Genomic DNA, 20,276 nt, shown 5'->3' on the forward strand with positions numbered 1-20,276 from the left:
TGGAAGCACATGCCAAATGTACAAGCAGAGGCTAATGCCACCATGATTATTGCACTGCCAATCAGGGTGGTAAGGAGGCTGAATGATGTCCTCAGACAGGACTTTGATTTTTTAGGTAGCATTTTGGCAGCCCCTGTGGAGAATCTCTGTTATTCATGTGCCCTGCTACTCACTATGGACATTGCCATTATTTTGTCTAATCCTCTTCAACCCATCCCTCCCAGCTCCTGTATGGTATCATGGTATCTCTCTTCACACAGTACTGGTCCTCTATTTTTGTGTCCAAGAACAAATAAATGTTAGATGTAATTGGGTCCTTCTGTGATGCAGACAGTGGTGATGCACAGTTTTACACCTGCTGGCAGAGAGGATGCTCACAAACATATTCATTTCTGCTGCTTCTGCTGCTCGTAATATATTAACACTGTCTTTGTCTCTGTTCACTATGATTTCACTGCTTAAAGTTACACTGGTGACCATGGCTCACTGCATAATTTTTATATATTTCTGAATCATTCCAATGTTCTATTTAGCCTCATTTATATTCATCATGATCTTCATTATCATAATATTGCTCACTTCCACCTCATTATACAGTCATTTGCAAACAATGCCAGCTGAGGTATTTCATGGCCTGGTGCAATTATGCTCAGTGTGTTTCTGAATTCCCCCCAATCTGTGTGCTGCTATGCATTGTACAGTGTTGTCTTAAAGACTGTGATATTTGTTTTTGAATCCCAGGAATAGTGAATTATGTTATTCTCTGAGAGAGTTGCAATATTATTTTTTTTCAAATAAACAAGTGAACACTGAAGAATATATCAGTTTTACTGTGTAACTAAGGAGGCAGGCACTGCAACATATGTCACTACTGGTACATAAATGAGGTGGTGAACAGTGCAGCACATATCCATCTTAGTAGGCCAGTAACCAGGCAAACAATGAGGCACATTACCTTTGGAGGAGTCATTTCTTCCTGTAAAACTCAAGTGGCCAAACTAGTTAACCAACTATTTAGTGAATCTGCATTGATCACTGTTACAAGTCAATGAGTTGTAGTGGTCAAGTACCACACCTCTCAACTTCTTAGAGCAAGAAATCTGGACAAAGCCATAAATAAAAGTGGGACAAAGGTCCAAAAGATAGGGACAACTTAGAAAGTTGATAGAATAACAGGTTGTGCATTAGCACACATTTTTCTGAAGGGTATGAAGTCTGAAACTCAGATCTTTGTCATTATTGTGTGTGTGTGTGTGTGTGTGTGTGTGTGTGTGTGTGTGTGTGTGTGTGTGTGTGTGTGTGTGTGTGTGTGTGTGTGTGTGTGAGAGAGAGAGAGAGAGAGCAAGACAGATAAAGGCAGACAGAGTGAGTGAGAGTCACACAGAAGCATAGCAAGGGTGAGGCAGAAGTTGTTAGGAGGCATGGACAACAGATCTTTTTTTTCCTTTAGCTCCTCAACCCGGTACTGGGGGAGTACTGTGCAATAAATGAGCCAGAAACAGCTCTGGTGTCAGAGATAGTGATACATACCTCTTAACTTCTTTCAGCTACAGCATGCAGTCATCAGCAGGCATTTCCTGAAAAATAATATTCAACACAAGGCTTAAGAAATAACCAATGTCCTTCAAACAAAATTATGCTTATTGTTAGGCATATTGGATTTTTAGACATTCCAGTGTCAGATAGCAGCTTCTGGTATTCTAGAAAAACATCATGGCTGATGTGTCACAAAGCTAAAAGCTATATTGAGTTTCCAACATTACCAGACAATAACCATGCATTGATGGAAGGATTCTATGATATAGTGCACTTTGAAAGGTACGTAGTATCATTACTTTCATCCACATAGCTGTAAAGACCCTCTCTGCTGAAGATACTGAATGGTATATCAGCTGTAAATGATAGAATTTCATAAATTGTCACATTGTGTGTAGAAATTACCATGCCATTTAGACAACTGTCATCTGAATATCCTGGGAATCTGCTTGATTCTTACATATGGAAAACTAGTACTGTCTGAAGGACGTTTACAAGTGGATGGACCCTACTGGACTTCTAATGGGTGCCCATTTATATAAGCATTTACTTGATACACTATATAATGCGCAAACATTATGCAACAGTTCATGCATTTCTTTTTCCATTACAGGTAATAGCACCTATTCACTAAGGCTCTAGTGCATGACACCATTCCTTCAGCCATCCTTACAATGTTGCTAAGAGTTATATAACAAATACAAACGTAAACATTGATGGTGACTCTGCCCACATCTGGTCTGCTAACATTCTGAGTCAGGTATCTGGATATGTCCATTGCACTTTCCAAATTACACCCAAGAAAAAGTCACAATGCGTCATGCTGTATAGTATGATAACATCAATGTCTGCTATCCACCTTTTGCAGGGTGTTAAAGTTGCACCAGCAAAGTTCTAAGCATTGTATCAGCAAAGTTCTAAGCATTGTGCCAGCAAAGTTCTAAGCACTGTATCAGCAAAGTTCTAAGCATTGTACCAGCAAAGTTCTAAGCATTGTACCAGCAAAGTTCTAAGCACTGTATCAGCAATGTTCTAAGCACAAGTATGAAAACATCAGTATGATGATGGTGATGAAGATGTGGCATCCAGGAAGAAGTCTGGGAGAAGCAACACCAGTACAAAGTAGGACAGTATCCCCAATATTCCTAGGTGAAAGTGACATGCTAATGTCTGATAGAGAACTATGCATAATAACATGCCAACATACAGTAGGTGGATTGGACACTAAATTGCCCGTAGGTGAGAGTGTGTGCGTGAGTGAGTGGTGCGAATGAACTACCACTGCAAGACTAGCTACCTGGCAGTGTAAACATTGGCTTATGATGATTGCGACTGTGGAAATGACACCCCGAGCTCATGTGCAAAGTGGGAAAATGGGTTGAGGATGGCTGGATCTGTTACAGTACACAGAGCTTAATGTGATGTCCATACAGTGGATGTTGCAGTGACATGATATACACAGGACACTGAAAAATGCATATTCTGACTACTTGATGTATCAGAAGTCTCAAACAGGTTACATACATCAAAACTTTCATCATTCTGACAGGTAACCATGCAAAGAACAATGACAGGCACATGCGTCTATCAGAAGCATCGTATATTGCTGTGTGAGACACATGAATATAATTCACATCATTTAACAGTCTTAGGCATTATAATGTGGAAAAGGCCAGGCTCACAGTAAATGATAAGAGTGTGTAGAAGTGCATGATCATGGCCCAGATTACAGTGCTCATCCACAATGTGGTATGCATGTGATCTCCAAAGAAATAGCTGGAATAGACGCAATGGGCATGCCAGCCATATCTGTCCTCAGCACAGAACATGTCTGTGAACGTTGCTTACCATTGACTCCCATTCCTCATCAACAGTGAGCAATGTGAGCACAAGCCAAGTCCCACACTGCATCTGTTAAAGCTGTTAACTAGCATCATTGAAAATGAATGGACTGGAAAACTTTGAACAAACTATTCATACCCTATATATGCTTTGATTATAGATGCATCAAATGCCTTTGACAGAGTATGTTGGAACTTTCTATTTCAAACTATGTTATGTTTTAATATTCCCTTATTCTTTATAAATTTTTTAAAAGTTTTATACAAGAATATGTTTACTAGACTATACATTAATGGTCAATTTTCTGCTCCGATAAAGATCACTAAAGGAACAAGACAGGGTTGTCCATTGTCCCCTTTTCTTTTCAACATTTACTTAGAACCTTTGCTATTGTTTATTACTCAAAATACTTTTCATAACATCCCTAGAATTCTTAATACTAATATTCATTTCTCTGCTTTTGCGGATGATTTAGTAATCTACTTTCAAACTCCATTATCTGATTACAGAAAAATAATGAATTCTATTGGTTTCCAACTATCTTTTAAATTCTACAAAAACTCATATTTTTCCCTTAAATCATTTAGCACACAAATCTTTTTTGTTTCCAGACGATCATTTTCAGTTTACTTATAATATAAAATATTTAGGAATCAATTTAGAACACAATAATAAATCTTCCTTTCAAAATAATATTAATAAATTATGGAACTCTATATTGTCTGATATGGACAGATGGAAGCATCTAAACCTTTCATTTCTTTCAAGGGTGGCCATTATTAAAATGAATATTCTGCCTAAATTTCTTTACCAATTCTCATCATCTGATCAGATAATTTCAAAACATTTTTGAGTCTGTAAATAAAGCTTTGGCAAAATTCATATGGTTCCCTAAATCTGTTAGAATTTCCTATTCTAGATTGGCATTTTCGAAGGACAAGGGAGGTTTGGGTTTACCTAATCTTTATCTCTATTATTTGATTGTCTCATCCAATAAACTTCTGACTATCTCTAAATTCAATAACACTTCTTATCCAAATCACTCTTTATGGATAAAATTATGGTATAATTATGTCATTTCTAATAATTTAAATCCTGAAGCTATTCCCTTTATCTCTCTGGATAGTTTATTTATTAAAAATATATCTACAGTATTTAAACAAAAGATTAGAGATTTCCAAACGTTACTCAAAATGTGTAAACTAGAAAAGATCTCGCACCATGTTCAGCCAATTCATCTAAACCCAAATATATTATTAGACAATAAACTTTTGAACTTAACAAACTATCCTTTAATTAAAAATCTAAAAGTAGGAGATGTTTTGAAATATCTTGACTTGCCTTTATCTGACTGGCGTAAGTTATTGAAAGTAAACTGGAATTACTCACCAATTCTTACACAACTAAGAGCAATAATTAAAAACAAATTTGTATCTCTGGTCCCCATAGACTCACAATTGAAAAACCTTAACACGATTATCAAAATACTTTCATCATCTGATAAAATGCTCTCAAACTCATATAAATTAATTAATTCTTTAATGATGGACCACAACTGTCTTTTATCTAATGTTTGGTTGAATTATAATTCCCAATTGTCAGAATCTCAGAAAGTCCTGGCTATTAGACACACTAAGGAATTTATCCCTTTTAAAAAATTAGCATACATACAATTAATGATTAATAATGATGCCTACTTTACCCCAATCAAATTAAACAAATTTAACCCAAATAAGTCCCCTTCGTGTTCATGCTGTTCTCATCCCCAAGCAGACCTCCTTCATATTCTATGGTATTGTCATTTTTCTCTCAGATTGTGGACATCTTTGAAAGTCAGACTCCAGAAAATGGGATATCAAAAATCCACGTTGACGTGGGAATTTGCTATTCTACATATTCCATTGATTCATCTTTCAAAAGTTGATATTCATGTTATCATTTTTATTTGCTCATTACTAAAACTTTATATAATACAAAATTGGATTGATCGTTCTAAATTAAAATGGGTTACTTTCCAGAAAATGGCTTTTAAATTTATTGATGCTCAAAGATACTTAGGTGGAAGTCCAAAAAAAAGCTATTAGAAAGGTTGTGTTAGAAAAGGTTCTAAACATATTAAATAGTTAATGTTAAATATTTTTTTTTTTTTTTTTTTTCTCCTCTCAGGTTGCCTAACTTGTATATAGTGTACATATGGTGTATGTTTTATTTCTAAATAACTTATCAAAATCTCATGAAGGTTGTTATCACTAGATGAATTGTTATATGTTCATTTATGCCTTCTTGTTATGTATAATCTTTTAATTGTCTTGCTATTCATATAATTAATAAAAAAATTTTTGACAAAAAAATTGAACAAACTATTCATGAATTCCCAATCCTTGTGTTCTGCTATTCTCTATATAACTCAAATAATTTCCACATGCCACCCTTTAGTACCACCATGCCTAAGTGTAGGAATGAAATACGTAACATGTGAGGTCCCAGTATTATTAGCACAGGATGCCACGATCAGCCTGGAGAAGCACTCAATTTACTAAACCTGCATGCATTTATAAAAAGGCAGTTCATGGAATGCAGCAAACTCATTGTCATAATGTGTGCCATTGCCCACAGTGTGATATTCTCTTTCTGTCACAGGCTGTCAGCCATTCACAAAATGGATACATTGTTTTCTGAATATGTCCCACAAACAATATGCACACATTTATTCCCCAATGGATACACCTACAGCATAATTTTGCTATGTCTCTAGATAACATACCTTAAGGATACTTATCACAGAAAATGGTATTACTGTGACAGTTGATCTATCAGACATGTGTACCATCTTTGTATTCATGGATACAAACAATGTCAGGGAATTCTCATGTATGCCATACTCAAAGCTAGCAACAGAACCAGCCATGCAGTTAATATCCCTGCTGATACTCATGGATAATGCTCAGTTACAACTGCAGCTACATCTGTAATACAAACACCATAAACTACACTTAACACCTCCAAGTCTTAATGAAAATAATATATATATATATATATATATATATATATATATATATATATATATATATATATATATATATATATATATATATATATAAGTCAACCCCTTGTGCACAGCAAAACACTATAACTATCAACCCATCTGTTTTCATCAGTACCATAAGTGAAAGTCATGATGGTCCTGTAGTGACATGTACAAAGTTCTCTCTCCCATATCATGTGCTCCTGATATAACTTTAAATTAAGACATGCCATATACCTACCACCTCATCATCATCTGAAAGACCAACAGAGGTTCTAACTCACTGAAAGCACTGCTTGTGCATATTTAAATGGTAATAAATAGCTACTGCTTCCAGTTAATGACACCTTTGATAAAAGTGGTAATTCATTCAAGCATTGCAAATACATATTTTGTTGGGAGTGGAACCACTTTCTCAGTGTTCCATTCATGTTCTCTGTGTGTGTTTGACTTGTGAAGGTATGGCATTTAAATCAGCACTGCTGACAATAATTTATATGGAGTGGATAGGGGCCATGGTCTCGAGATCCATACCACTGCCGCCAAATAATATGCAAAAGCTGGTTGACATTAAGGGAATACTGTAAATGTGTACTGTTAACTCAGATAACTAACAACACCTGCTGTACCTAAATAAGCTTTACACTGACCAGCTGTAGTACACAGTTATATTCACTGGTGTCTTTAAACTTCACAAGTCTTGCACTCAGCTCAGTGTCTTATAGTTTTATTTTATCAACAGTAAGTAAAACTTAACGCACACACCATCATAAACATATGCAAACACACAGACACAAATATCCATATATACATGCACACACACACACACACACACACACACACACACACACACACACACACACACACACACACACACAGATACATTGTACTAAATCGTTTTTCTTTTTTTTCCTCCTTGCTGCTGACTATTGACTAGCACCAGTTTCTATCTTTGTTTAATCAGTCTGCCTGATCTGTTTTAGTCTTTGCCAGACTCAGCCTCACCTCTGTCCAGGAACAGTGAGAAGATAGATGAAACTGGTGCAGTGTCATGTTATTTCCCACAGAGTGTGTCCTGACTCCCATTTCCTCATGGTAGCCTTGCCAGCTCAACAAGGTCTGCCATCATGAGCTGCATGCTTGCTTCAGTGAGTGGGCAGCTTCCCAAGTGACAGGCTCACCCAGCAAGCATTATTGAGCTGACCAGGTTTTTATGCTGCATAATGCAGTGAGTCTAGGCTGCCTCCTTACTACCAGGATGGCCAAGCCAGTATCAGCCATTCACACCCATCCTCCCTATCCTGCCCCTCCAGCACCTGTGTTACTAAATGAACATGGGTCATCTGCAAAGCCCCTTTCCTTCTATTTTCAGTGACACTGCCAACAGCTAGACTACTTTATCACACCCCAGAAGAGAACTGCTGCCACTCTTAAAACAAGTTTGATAAACAGTTGTATGGTAGTAATGGCTTGAGTAATCATTCTCCAAAAGGCAAAAGCCAGCAGTTATTCTTATACCAATTCAGTGCACATACCCTAATTTATTTATTCCTTTGTTTATCCTTAAACTGAAAGCATAGCCACAAATATTTAAAATAGATATTTGTGACGAGATGAGGTTCTGCCAGCACAGATAGCTGGAATTTTGTCAATAATTATGTCATTTGTAAAATCAAACTAGTTTATACAAGATGCTTGTGTTACAAATGTATTAGAACTGTATGTCATGTGAAAATCAAACTGATTTGTACAGATGTTTGTGTTGAAAAGGTATTTGTAAAGTGCTTGTGTTTGAAATGTATCCACAGTGGGCTCTACTGGAGAGAACAGAAATTTACATGCACTATTGTAACTGTTTAACTGTATATGTTTTAACAGAGGAAACCGGAAAACAGGAAGTTAACCTCAGTCCAGCAAACTTTAAAATATATCTGAAATTAAATCACTTTATGGGCTAGGCCATAAAGATGCTATCTCACAAGTTTCAATGCAGTCAGAGACACAGAGTCTGTACTAGGAAGCTTTCTGTATTGTCTTTGGGGTGAACTAATTACTACTCTGGAGGTAAGGAGGTATGCAATTGTTTTATGACTTCCAGCACCAGCCATACACTTGAGCAAAGCTTGTGTGTGTATTTTTACAAGTAGGTACTAAATCCTGTCAGCTTCCAACAATGGGGGATTGCATGGGAGCTAGAAGTCAGATGACCAGAAGGGATGTCATTCTGCAAGCTATCCCAGAAGTAATATTTTAAATATCATTTTAAGAAGTCTCTTAGTGAGACTGGGCATTCTGTATTCTGTCTTGGACCTGACAACAAGAAGGACCATTCACCACATAATCTGCCTTGCTCTATTAGGTAAGGAGAGAATAGTGTAATTCTCTTAGAGTCAGTCAGGAATATAGTGAAGCTTAGTGTAGATATTGTTTTTCTTTCTTTGTCTGTCCTTCAATGTTATTTTAAATATTTCCTGTGATTTTTAACTCAGTTGTCTTGTTATTGTTTTATTTATTATTAAATGTATTTAAAGCTTTCATTGTGGCTGATCTTTGCAGAGATATTTAAGTTTTGAGAGTATTTGCATATTTATTTTATGACACTGTGTGTACCATTCCTAATAGCCTTGCTCTTGGTCAAACTGCTACTTGCAATAATAGTAATTTCACTCAGTATATTGGGTACACTTGTAAAGGCCTTAAAGTAGCTGGCAAGGGGGTTCTGGTGGCAGTGATAACTACCTTGTAGTCTGGGCAAGAGGGGTCATAGCTGATATACCTGTGCCAGCCTTTCCCTGGAATGTGTGTGGGTATGTGCAAATCACATCTCAAAGAGTGTGTGTGTCAGCTACTTGGGCAGGACACGAAGCACTGGTTGGACAGAGTGAGTTTTGGAGGACATGGCTTGGAACCCTGGCTAAGGACTCAGCTCTATAGCTGTGCCAGTGGGGAGTCTTACTGGGGATCTGGAGAAAGAGAAAAGAGCCATCATCAGACTGACTGTGTTTCCTGTCTACTCTTAAGGGAAATTATGCTTGGCTGTGCTTGATGCAGAGAGTTGCATCTTTAGATACGGTGTGTGTACCCATTATCCTCCCAGTGAATGGCAAGTTGTGAGGATTGAGGCTCCTTGATTACTGGCCCAGATGTGATGGGTTGTCACTTATTGGTGACAGTGGTGGGATCACCATATCACATATTGGTGAACAGGGGTGTGGATATTTAACTTCTGTAGTCTGTAAACAGTAGTCACTAAAGAAGGTGTTTGTACTCTCAAGCAGCCACATGGTAAATATTCAGAGTTTCATATCACATTAGTTTTATTTATTTACTTTTGTTAGTTTAGTTAGTCAGGGGGAGCAGGCAAGGATGTCAGCAGAGGATTATGGCAAGCTGTCAAGAAGCCAATTGGCTGAGATGTGTCAAGCCAAAGGACAGCAGCATACCTACCTGAGTAAAGCGAAAATTATTGTAGTCTTAATCACAGCTGCATCACAGACCAGCAACCAGGAAGAGAGCCAGACTGGCCTTGGGGATGTATAGTTCTCATTAAATGGACAATTCAACTTTTCCTCAGATGACTTAAAAATCCATCTGGAGACTTGAACTAGAGACCAAACAGTTGGAATTAGAATCAGCAGAGCGAATGCGACATTTGGAGGCTGATGAAAAAGAGAGACTGAGATGTCTGGAAGCCAAACAAAATGAGAGGCAGAGGCAATATGAAAAGGAAATGCCTCTTTGCCATGGTCATACCCCAGAAGCAATAAAGGTCAAGAAACTTCTTCCTCAATACCAAGAAGGTGAACATTTTGATATTTTTATTCTTATATTTGTAAGAGCATTCAAACAATATAATGTTGACCAAGGGCTCTGGGTACAGTTCCTCCCACCCTTACTCCATAGTAGAGCTGTAACTGGTGTTTCTAAATTGTCTGATACTGACTAAATAAATTATAATACAGTCAAAAATTGTTTATTGGAATGCTTTAAGTTAACACCTGAAGCTTACAGAAAAAAAGTTTTGTGAGTATAGACGAAAGGCAGATGAAAGCGAGTATGATTATATTGCTGAACAAAGCACTTATTTTCTCAGGTGGGTAAGTGGGTGTTAGACCACCACTTTTGAAAAGCTGACAGAACTTTTGGTGAGGGAACAAGCCCTTAGCCCTCTGCCTGAGGACATGACAATTTGGTTGGCAGACAGGGAATGCAACTCTGCAGATGATTTGGGGAAAAAGGGAGACCTATACCTAGCAAGCAGGGCATCACTGCACAGGAAAGGGATACACAGTGCTGCACATCAGTATAAGGGAATCTATGGTAGGCAGCCTATACTGCCCCAACAGAGTGTGCCAGTAACAGGGGAAGCCACTGGTTCAGGTACATGGCCAGGATTAAGGGTTAAATATTTTAAATGTTGCCAGTGGGGCCATGTAGCATATAGAAGTCCACTGAGACAAGGTGGAGAACAAAAGGTGGGGGAGCCAGAAAGTGGGAATAACAGAATGCCAGTGGTAAGTTGTCTGGAGACAACAAGGGTACCAAACTACCACAAGAGGTTATGCCCTATCTTAGTAGATGGGAAACAGGCCACTGCTAAGAGAGAGAGAGAGACAGCCTCTGACCTAACCATTGTGAAGCCTGCAATGGTTAAAGAGGAGAACTATTTGCTTGGGCAGTCTACTCTAGTCAGAGCTTTAGGAGGGACCCCATTCCAGATACCTATGGCTGGGGCTCACCTTAACTGGGAGGGTGGAAAGGGAAGCAAGGAAGTAGGTGTGTTTGAAGATATCCCTGCAGATGTCATGACAGAGAATTATTTTGATAATGCAGTACCTTGTGTGGATGCAGTTAAATGCAGTCAGGCTTGGGGACAGGCATGTGGGTCTGGTAGCCTGGGGGTGGGACAGAGATAGACTGCACACTTGAAGCTAGGACTGGTAAGGTGGATACTTCAGGGAGGGAGCTACTCTCTAGCAGTGAGACTGAAGATGACCCACAGCTGCTGGTGGGTACTGGTGCTTCCTTGGACAAAGTGACTGCAGTGGCAGAGTTGAGCAGTAGTACCCAGGCTGACACTGAGGCACCGCTGTCAGAGAATACCAGACTTCCTGTGGAAGGGAAGCTGGGAAGAGTTGCAAAGAGAGAGTTGAGACAGCCTTAGCTCTCAGACCCTGCATTACAGGGCTTGAGGGAGGTAGCTATGGAGGTGCCTAATTCTCAAGGAAAATGGGATTCCATATACTGGGCCAAATGGTTACTGTATAGATAATGGACCCATGAGGGAATGTTAGAAGTTAAGAGAATGCAGCAGCTGGTAATGCCCAGAGCCTACAGTCTGGCATATCTAGCCATAGGCCATGACATTCCCTTTGCAGGTCATATAGGCATAAGATTTACCAAGAGCCATATTATGTAGAACTTTTATTGGCATAGGATTTCCAGGTATGCAATAGACTACTGTATGACCTGTGAGCGGTGACAAAAAGTAGGCAAGGCAGGAGAAAAGGTCAAAGCTCCTTTGGTGCCTTTCCTGTGATTGAGGAGCCATTTTATATGGTAGCTATGGATATTTTGGGGCCTCTGAGTACCCCAAGTTGCACAGGGAAGAAGTATATCTTGGTGGTTGCAGATTATGTTACCAAATACCCTGAGATGGTGTCGCCGTCCTCCATTAAGGCAGAAAAGGTGGCAAATGCTTTGTTAAAGATTTTCAGCAAGGTAGATTTCCCAAGAGAAATACTGACTGCCATGGGTGGCAATTTCATGTCAGACCTGCTGGCTTGTCTGTGGGAGCACTGTGGGGTAAAGCACCTAAAGACCATCCCCTACCATACTCAGACTAATGGTCTTGTGTAGACATTAAACTCTACACTAAAGACGATGATACATTTATCTGCAGACCAGTGCAAGAGAGAGTGGGTCAAATATTTGCCCCATCTGCTGTGTTCTTACAGAGAGGTGCACCAGAAATCCACAGGTTTCCCACCTTTTGAATTGCTCTATGGGCATAGGGTGAGGGGACCTCTAGATGTGATTTACAATAAGTGGGAGGGAGTGGGTGACTCCCACAAGGAGTATGTTGTGGCATATGTCCTAAACCTCAGGACAAGGATCATTGAACCCATGGGCTTGGCCCAGGGGAACCTGGCAGAAGCCCAACAGCAGAAAAAGGTCTGATATAACAGGAATGCTTGAGCCAGAGATTATGCTGTGGGGCAGCAGGTTATGGTTCTCATTCCTATCAGACACAATAAGCTGCAGGGAGCTTGGGAGGGACCGTTCAAAGTGGTAAGGAAGGTCAGTGCTGTTAAATACATGGTAGAACTGCTAGGCAGGTGACAGGGGGACAAATTGTACCATGTTAACACCATGAAACCTTACCATGACAGGGAGGCCCTGGATGTAAGTATTTGCAGTAGAAGGCAAGAGGATCTAAAGGGGATCTATGGCTACAGCAAGACAGCCAGCAAAATCCCAAGCTACTATGGTGGAGCCTAGGGTTGCAGGCATACGATATGACAGTGCAGCACTGTACTTGGATCAGGAATGCCAAGGCAGCTAGGATCTCAAGACAGGGTATGGGGTAATATATTCCCAGACAGGCACATTACTCTCAAGCAACATTTCTCAAGGTACACTTGAAAAACTAGCTTAAGTCTATGAAGTGGGTAGAGGTGTGACAAGAGGAGGTACTGCCAGCACAGCTAGCTGGAATTTTGTAAATAATTATATGGCATTTGTGAATGTCAAACTGATTTATACAAGATGCTTGTGTTACAAATGTATTAGAACTGTATGTCATGTATATCAAACTTATTTGTATAGATGTTTGTGTTGAACAGGTATTTGTAAAGTGCTTGTGTAAAATGTATCCACAGTGTGTCCTACTGGAGAGAAGAAATGTACATGCACTATTGTAACTGTTTATATGTTTTAATAGAGGAAACCAGGTGGTTACCTTCAGTCCAGCAAACTTTAAAATATATCTGAAATTAAATCACTTTATGGGCTAGGCCATAAAGATGCTATCTTACAGGTTTAAATACACCCAGAGGCACAAAGCCTGTACTAGGAAGTTTTTTGTATTGTCTTTGGGATGAGCTAATTCCTACTCTGGAAATGTGGAGGTATGCAATTGTTTTATGACTTCTAGCACCTTCCACAGATCTGAGCAAAAGCCCTTGTGTATGTATTTTTACAAGTAGGTGCTAAATCCTGTCAGCTTCCAGCAATGGGGGGGGGGGGGGGGTTGCATGGGAACCAGAAGTCAGATGACCAGAAGTGATGTAATTCTGCAAGCTATCCCAGAAGTAATATTCTAGATATTATTTTAAGAAGTCTCTTAGGGAGACTAGACATTCTGTATTTTGTCTTGGGCCTGACAACAAGAAGGAGCAACCACCACATCATCTGCCTTGCTCTGTTAAGTAATTAGGGAATAGTATAATTCTCTTAGATTCAGTCAGGAATATAGTGAAGCTTAGTTTAGATATTGTTTTTCTTTATTTGTCTGCTTCTGTCCTTCAATGTTATTTTAAATATTTCCTGTGATTTTTGAACCCTGATGTCACTGTGAATTGATATTTAGTATTGTCTTGTTATTTTATTATTTATTATTAAATATATTTAAACCTTTCACTGTGGCTGATCTTTGTAGAGATATTTAAGTTTTGGGAGTATTTGCATATTTATTTGGTGACACTGTGTGGGTCACTCCTAATAGCCTTGCTCTTGGTCAAACTACTACCATTTGTATTGATAGTAATTTCACTCAGTATATTGGGTCCCCTTGTAAGGGCCTTAAAGTAGCTGGCAAGAGGTTCTGGTGGCAGTAATAACTACCTTATAGTTTGTGCAAGAGGGGACATAGCTAGTAAACCTGTGCTGGTGTGTGTGTGTGTGTGTGTGTGTGTGTGTGTGTGTGTGTGTGTGTGTGTGTGTGTGTGTGTGTGTGTGTGTGTGTGCAAATCAAACCTGAAAGAGTGTGCGTCAGCTACTTGGGCAGGGACACGATGCACTGGTTGGACAGAGAGTGTCGGAAGACTTGACTTAGAACCCTGGCTAAGGACTCAACTCTATAGCTGTGCCAGTGGGGAGTCTTACTGGGGATCTGGAGAAAGGGAGAGGAACCAGCTCTGGACTGATTGTGTTCTTGTGCGCTCTTAAGGGGAATTGTACTTGACAGTACTTGATGCAGAGAGCTGCATCTTGAGATACTGTGTGTGTACTTATTATCCTCCCAGTGAACATTTCTCACAGGAGCCAGTAGTTCAAATTGAGGCTCCATGATTACTGGCCCAGAGGTGGAGGGTCATCACAATAATAATATTCTATACCTAAAATAAATAATATTAAGTTTTGTACTTTGAAAATTAAATATAAAATCAGACAGAGGAATTTTTAGGGTGAGGTAAGGGGGATGGCTGCCCCAGAAGCAAGAAGTTAGATGAACTGTGTGGTACTACAGTACCAGCATTCAGAAGTGAATGCTTACTCTGTATATGTAGTCATGGCAAAAGCACTGAATTTTTTTGTCTGTGATATTGTAACCGTAGTAAGCTGCTTTTTACATTTGGCCAAACTGGTGCAGCGGTTAATGTTGTCACCTCACAGCAAGATGTCCTCCCGTTCACTTCTCAGCTGTGGTGCCTTCTGTGCTGAGTCTGCATGTCCTCCATGCTGTCATGTAGCTTTCCTCCGTTTGCTCTGGTTTCCTCCCACATTTGAAAAACATGCAGTAGGTGGATTGGACACACCAAATTGGCTGTAGATGAGAGTCTGTGTCTGTGTGAGTGAGTACTAATGAACCATGTCAGGGCTAGCCATCCGGCAGTGTAAACTTTAGCTTGAGATGATTGTCACTGCTGAAGTGACACTCCGACCCCATGTGCACACTGGTAAAAAGAGTTGAGGGTGGATGGATGGAATTCTGAAAGAGGACTTTTTGCTTTTTGTTTTCTTAGTCATTAACTTAGATTTGAGGGAGACACCAGATCAGGAAACTGCGCATTGCACCAGATAACCTAGCTACAGTTTTCCTAGCAGCTACACACTTTTAGAATAAATACAAAATAAATGTGTTTAAGCAGACAGAAGGCACACTAAAAAAACTTTGTCTAATGGCTTATCTGGCCTAATCAGGACAAGTAGCTAAATATTTTACTGATTTCTGTAGTTAATTTCAATGCATGTGGGTGCAGGATGCAGCCGAAACAGATGCTGTTAATTGAAATGTTGAAAAAAATCTGTATACTTCATAAAGAAAAAAGCTAAAGCAAAATCAACCAGATGTTTTTAAGAGCATTTGTCCTGTTTCTTTGCCACCTTAACAAATAGAAAAATGAATTATTTTTAAGCTTGAACATAATCAAAAGAATCAGCATTTTTATGTCATTCCCCACCTGTTTCTGAAGATTTTTCACCTTCCACTAATATTTTGAAATAATCTGTTACAGCCAAAATGGCAACAGTCATACAAGCAACACAAAGTACGAAGAGACGTAGCTGAATCAGTCACATCTATTTTAAAGAGCTCTGCACTAACATGTATGCTAGGTCCTCCTATGGTGTGAGTGGTGATGGATGACTTGACAGATTAGTCTGTAATATGGTTGGATGAATCTGGTGGACCACCCTACATGTCTTGTCATCTATATTAGTAATTCATAACATGCAAAATTGCACAGTGTAGCCATGACAGATAAAACTGCACTTATATTCAGCTGAATGGCCAACCACGGCTTGGTACTGAATACTTTTCATCCAGCAAGTTTAGCCAGCACTACACTATATGTCTGCAGGGCATCTGTAATGATCCTAATATTCTTTGATGTAAAACTTTCATGCTACACCACTGTGCCTCAGCTCTAACAAAATCTGTAATACATGTTTAAAAAAGAAAGAACAAATTCTGCAGGATGTGTTTAATTGCAAGTCAGGCTATATGCAAAATCTGCAAATGTCAGCATCCTATACAACTGAAGTTGTATGCTACTACATGAACAATTGACACATCCGGTACTTGCAGAGGCATAGCGGGGGGGGGAGGGGTCAGAATAAGGTCTCAGGGGGCGGGACTGGTTGAAGTAGCATCCACTTTCTGAATGCCAACACTGCATTCCAAACAAGCTTGAAGCACTTTGGCACTCCAAGAATGGCACAAAGCTGTACTGACATTCAGGAATGAATGCCGATATGGCATCTGCAGTCAAGGCTGAAGGGCTCAACACTCTGTGTGTGGTATTTTGCTATAGCAGGCTGTTAGTTACAATTATAGCAAGTGGCTTGGTACAGTTGACAGAACCTTTATTTATTTGGTCATAAAGTATAAGCTCAGAAGGAAAGAACCTTTTTCACTTATTTTTTTCAGTCAGGGAACCAGATCAAGGAACTGCATTAGGAACTACATCAGCCCAGGGTACTTGCCACACCCTAGTATGACCAAATCAGAATAAACTAAGATAACTGCAAGAAAAATATCTTGTAGTTAAATATATCCAACAAGCTAAAGTAAAAAATATTCTACTTAATAAACTGCAGGCTGCCTAGTGTTCCCAGTGGCTGTCATATGTCAGGATGCAGCATTACCACAACGTTAAGTGTCTCATGTGTGTTCCTTTTAAAATGCTGAGACACAGTATACATGATATGGTCTCCCTTATGCCATACATATAAATAGCTGGCAGTCTTCCGGCTGTTTCCCAGATCACATGTCCTGTTTCTGAGCCATGCTGAGCTCCTCCGGAATAGACATTACATGTTCAGGGGATGGTTTCTACCCAGCTTTGCTGCCCCTTGCACTCACACTTTTTGCAACTCATGGGCTGTGCCTCTAACCTATACACTAGTAACAGGTTAGGTGGCATAAAATCTTGCCCTTTGTGGCACACTTAGTTCTGCTATGCAGTTCTGTCAGGCTTTTGCATTGCTTTTGGTTTACCATTGCATACTTTAATAATTGTAATGCTCCGGGACTGCTACTGCCAACCATTTAAGCTCACAATAGTAATAACTACTTTTGTTTTTGTCTTTATCACTTGCTTCTTCTTTTATTGATTATTTTCCCTTTTTTGTTTCATTTCTGCAATTGATTTTCATATTTTATTTGCTGTCATCCATAGCAGGGGTTGAGGTGTAGTGGCAGTCACTACAAAGTACACCTGCATCGCCATCACCTGCTGAGTCTCTAGTGGTCTCAGGGTCAGCCTCTCTGTGGGTGGGGGTGGGGGCAATGTAGAGATCTTGCTGGTGCCCATACCTCTCAACCTCTTAGAGTAAGAAATTTGCACAAAGCAATAAATAATGGTGGGAGCAAATGCCCAAAAATCGGGACAGTTTTTAAATATTGCACTTACAAATGTCAAAAGCTGATAGAAGAACAGGATTTGCATTAGCATTGATTTTCTAAAGGGTATGAAGTCTGAAACGTAAATGTCTGTCATTGCTTTCTGTTCAGTCCTCAATGATTTGTTAATGATTTGCCTTAAAACCTGTATTTCTTGAGAAAAAGACCAAAAATATGAAGCAAAAATCTGGACATTCTGTGAAAATATGGAGAGTTAAGAGGTATGCTGGTGCCTTCTGATGCTGAATACAACATGGCACGTGTATTGGGAAAGTCCTTGTTCTATGCTCAGTGCACTGATGTCTATTTTTAGATGTAACACTAAAATATTCCACGTCAGTATAAATTAGTTTGTACTAATTACAGATTGTATCTATAGATACAGTTTGGCCAATGATATAATCATTATGCATTAATACTTATTTTGATAAAGATTCCATTCTGACCAATGACTTGGAAAAGTAAATACATGAATGTTGACATGACAAGAGTTGATTACAAAGAATATAAAGTGAGGTATTGAGCATGTAATGGTGACTCACTGAGCTCTATAAATGAGCATACATATATACAAGATTGTGACTGTGATACATAACACAAATTTTGATCCTCTCATATATTACCCATTCATAGGCTGAGGTTTATAGCGATGTACTCTGTACCATTGTGGTAGGATGTTGCAGGATAAAGTATCGTGGATATACAGATAGTGACAAACTATGCATCTGAATGCATAGCCATGCTCTGATACAGACACTGGAACAATATAAAAAAGCCTGAAAACAACCACAGTAGAGCAGAGCAAAATGTAGACTGAAGAGTAATGGCAAAGTTTTTCAACAGCTAATGCAAACCTCATAAAACTAGGTAGTAGCAGGTGGTGCGAGTCGTCACATGCTGGAGCAGGCTGTCAACAAGTGCTGCATACTAATAACTTACACTACAGTATATGCACCTGATGCCTGGTAGCCAGTCCTGGACACTTATTGGTTCCATGAAAGGAGAGGAGGGGTCTATGGGACAAAATAAATGGGAGATTGTATTATCAGAGGTGTATACATACGGCAAGCGAAAAGGAAAACCAGGTGGGGGAGTTAGGGCAGATTTTTGTGATAGACTCCCCATTTTAAATATATATAGAAAAAAGGAATGATGGGAAGGGTGAACAGGAAATAAGTGGAGGGAAGGTGGGGGTAGGTAGGCAACTAGAACATGCAAGCAAACAAAAACGGTACCCACAAAGAGTGGCCAATGTGCACAACCTAAGAGGAGGAGATATAGGTTGGAGAGAGATGACTGGTGGATGGACAAATGGTAATAAAAAGTTGACAAAGCACAACGGATTGGTTTTGTGACACAGTGGGACAGGGGTACACCTAGATGGGGGTAAGTTAGGATATGGACAGCATGCATACTGCCAAACAGTCCAGAGGCTATGTTAGTGTGACCCATCAGATGGCTGAGATGCTTCTGAAGGGGTATGGTAGGGCTACTCAGTAGGCCGCTGCAGTGATAACTGCCTCCAGCAATTGAAGAATGAGCCAAACTACTTGCTTAGTAGAATGTTGACCCTCCCCTCACAATACATTCCCAGTCCCCCTCACTCAGCACTGCCATAACCACAAGTGAGGCAGAAACTGGCAAGGGGTGAGACACTTGCAGCTTGGTGGTATAATCATGACCTGCAGGGAAGCACCATGGGAAGAGTAACATAAGTGGAGATATTTTACAAATAGTACAGGAACTATAATATACATCAGTAGACAATGCACAAACTAACTCTACTGTGCCAAAACTCTCATCTGCTACCTGTAATAGCCAATATTTGCCTCTTACAAACAACTGCTGAATCATTTTGTCTCCTACATACAGGACATGTGTGTGCCTCTGGACTGCTGTGGCCATTTGTAACTTCCTGGATTTGCCTCCAAGCCCCATTGCTGGTCACCCTGTATTCAAGGTTTTCCTGCTTATATAGTTTGGAGGTGTATGGGCAAGCTAAGTAGGATGTAGCATGTCACATACTTGCTAACAATTTCATTAAAGATCACAGCAAAGTATACATATAGTCACCTAGAGAGTGACCGACTGACTGATTGATTGATTGATTGATTGATTGATTGATTGATTGATTGATTGATTTATATATTTGTTAGCCTGAGTAGAACACTGAACCCGAAGGGCTGTTTTCTGGCTCAGCTCAGGTGTACTGATTTTAAACAATACAGTTTTGTTGTGGTGTGCATATGTGCACATGTGCGCATATGTATATGTGTGTGTCTGTGTGTGTCTATGAGTGTGTATGAGAGTGTGTGTGTGTGTGTGTGTGTGTGTGTGTGTGTGTGTGTGTGTGTGTGTATGTCCAAGTCTGTATGCTTCTAACACGCTGAGAGTGGATGCTGGAATGGTTTTAGAAATGACATGCAAGACTGTAGCTCACTCACATTGCATATACATCTGACATTTTTATGTCACTGTTCTAGAATTACTGCTGCAGGGAACATTTGTATCATGTATGTGCCTCAT

This window comes from Protopterus annectens, chromosome 9.part0 (genome assembly GCF_019279795.1).
Source record: "Protopterus annectens isolate FY-2018-M chromosome 9.part0, PAN1.0, whole genome shotgun sequence".
NCBI lineage: Eukaryota > Metazoa > Chordata > Ceratodontiformes > Protopteridae > Protopterus > Protopterus annectens.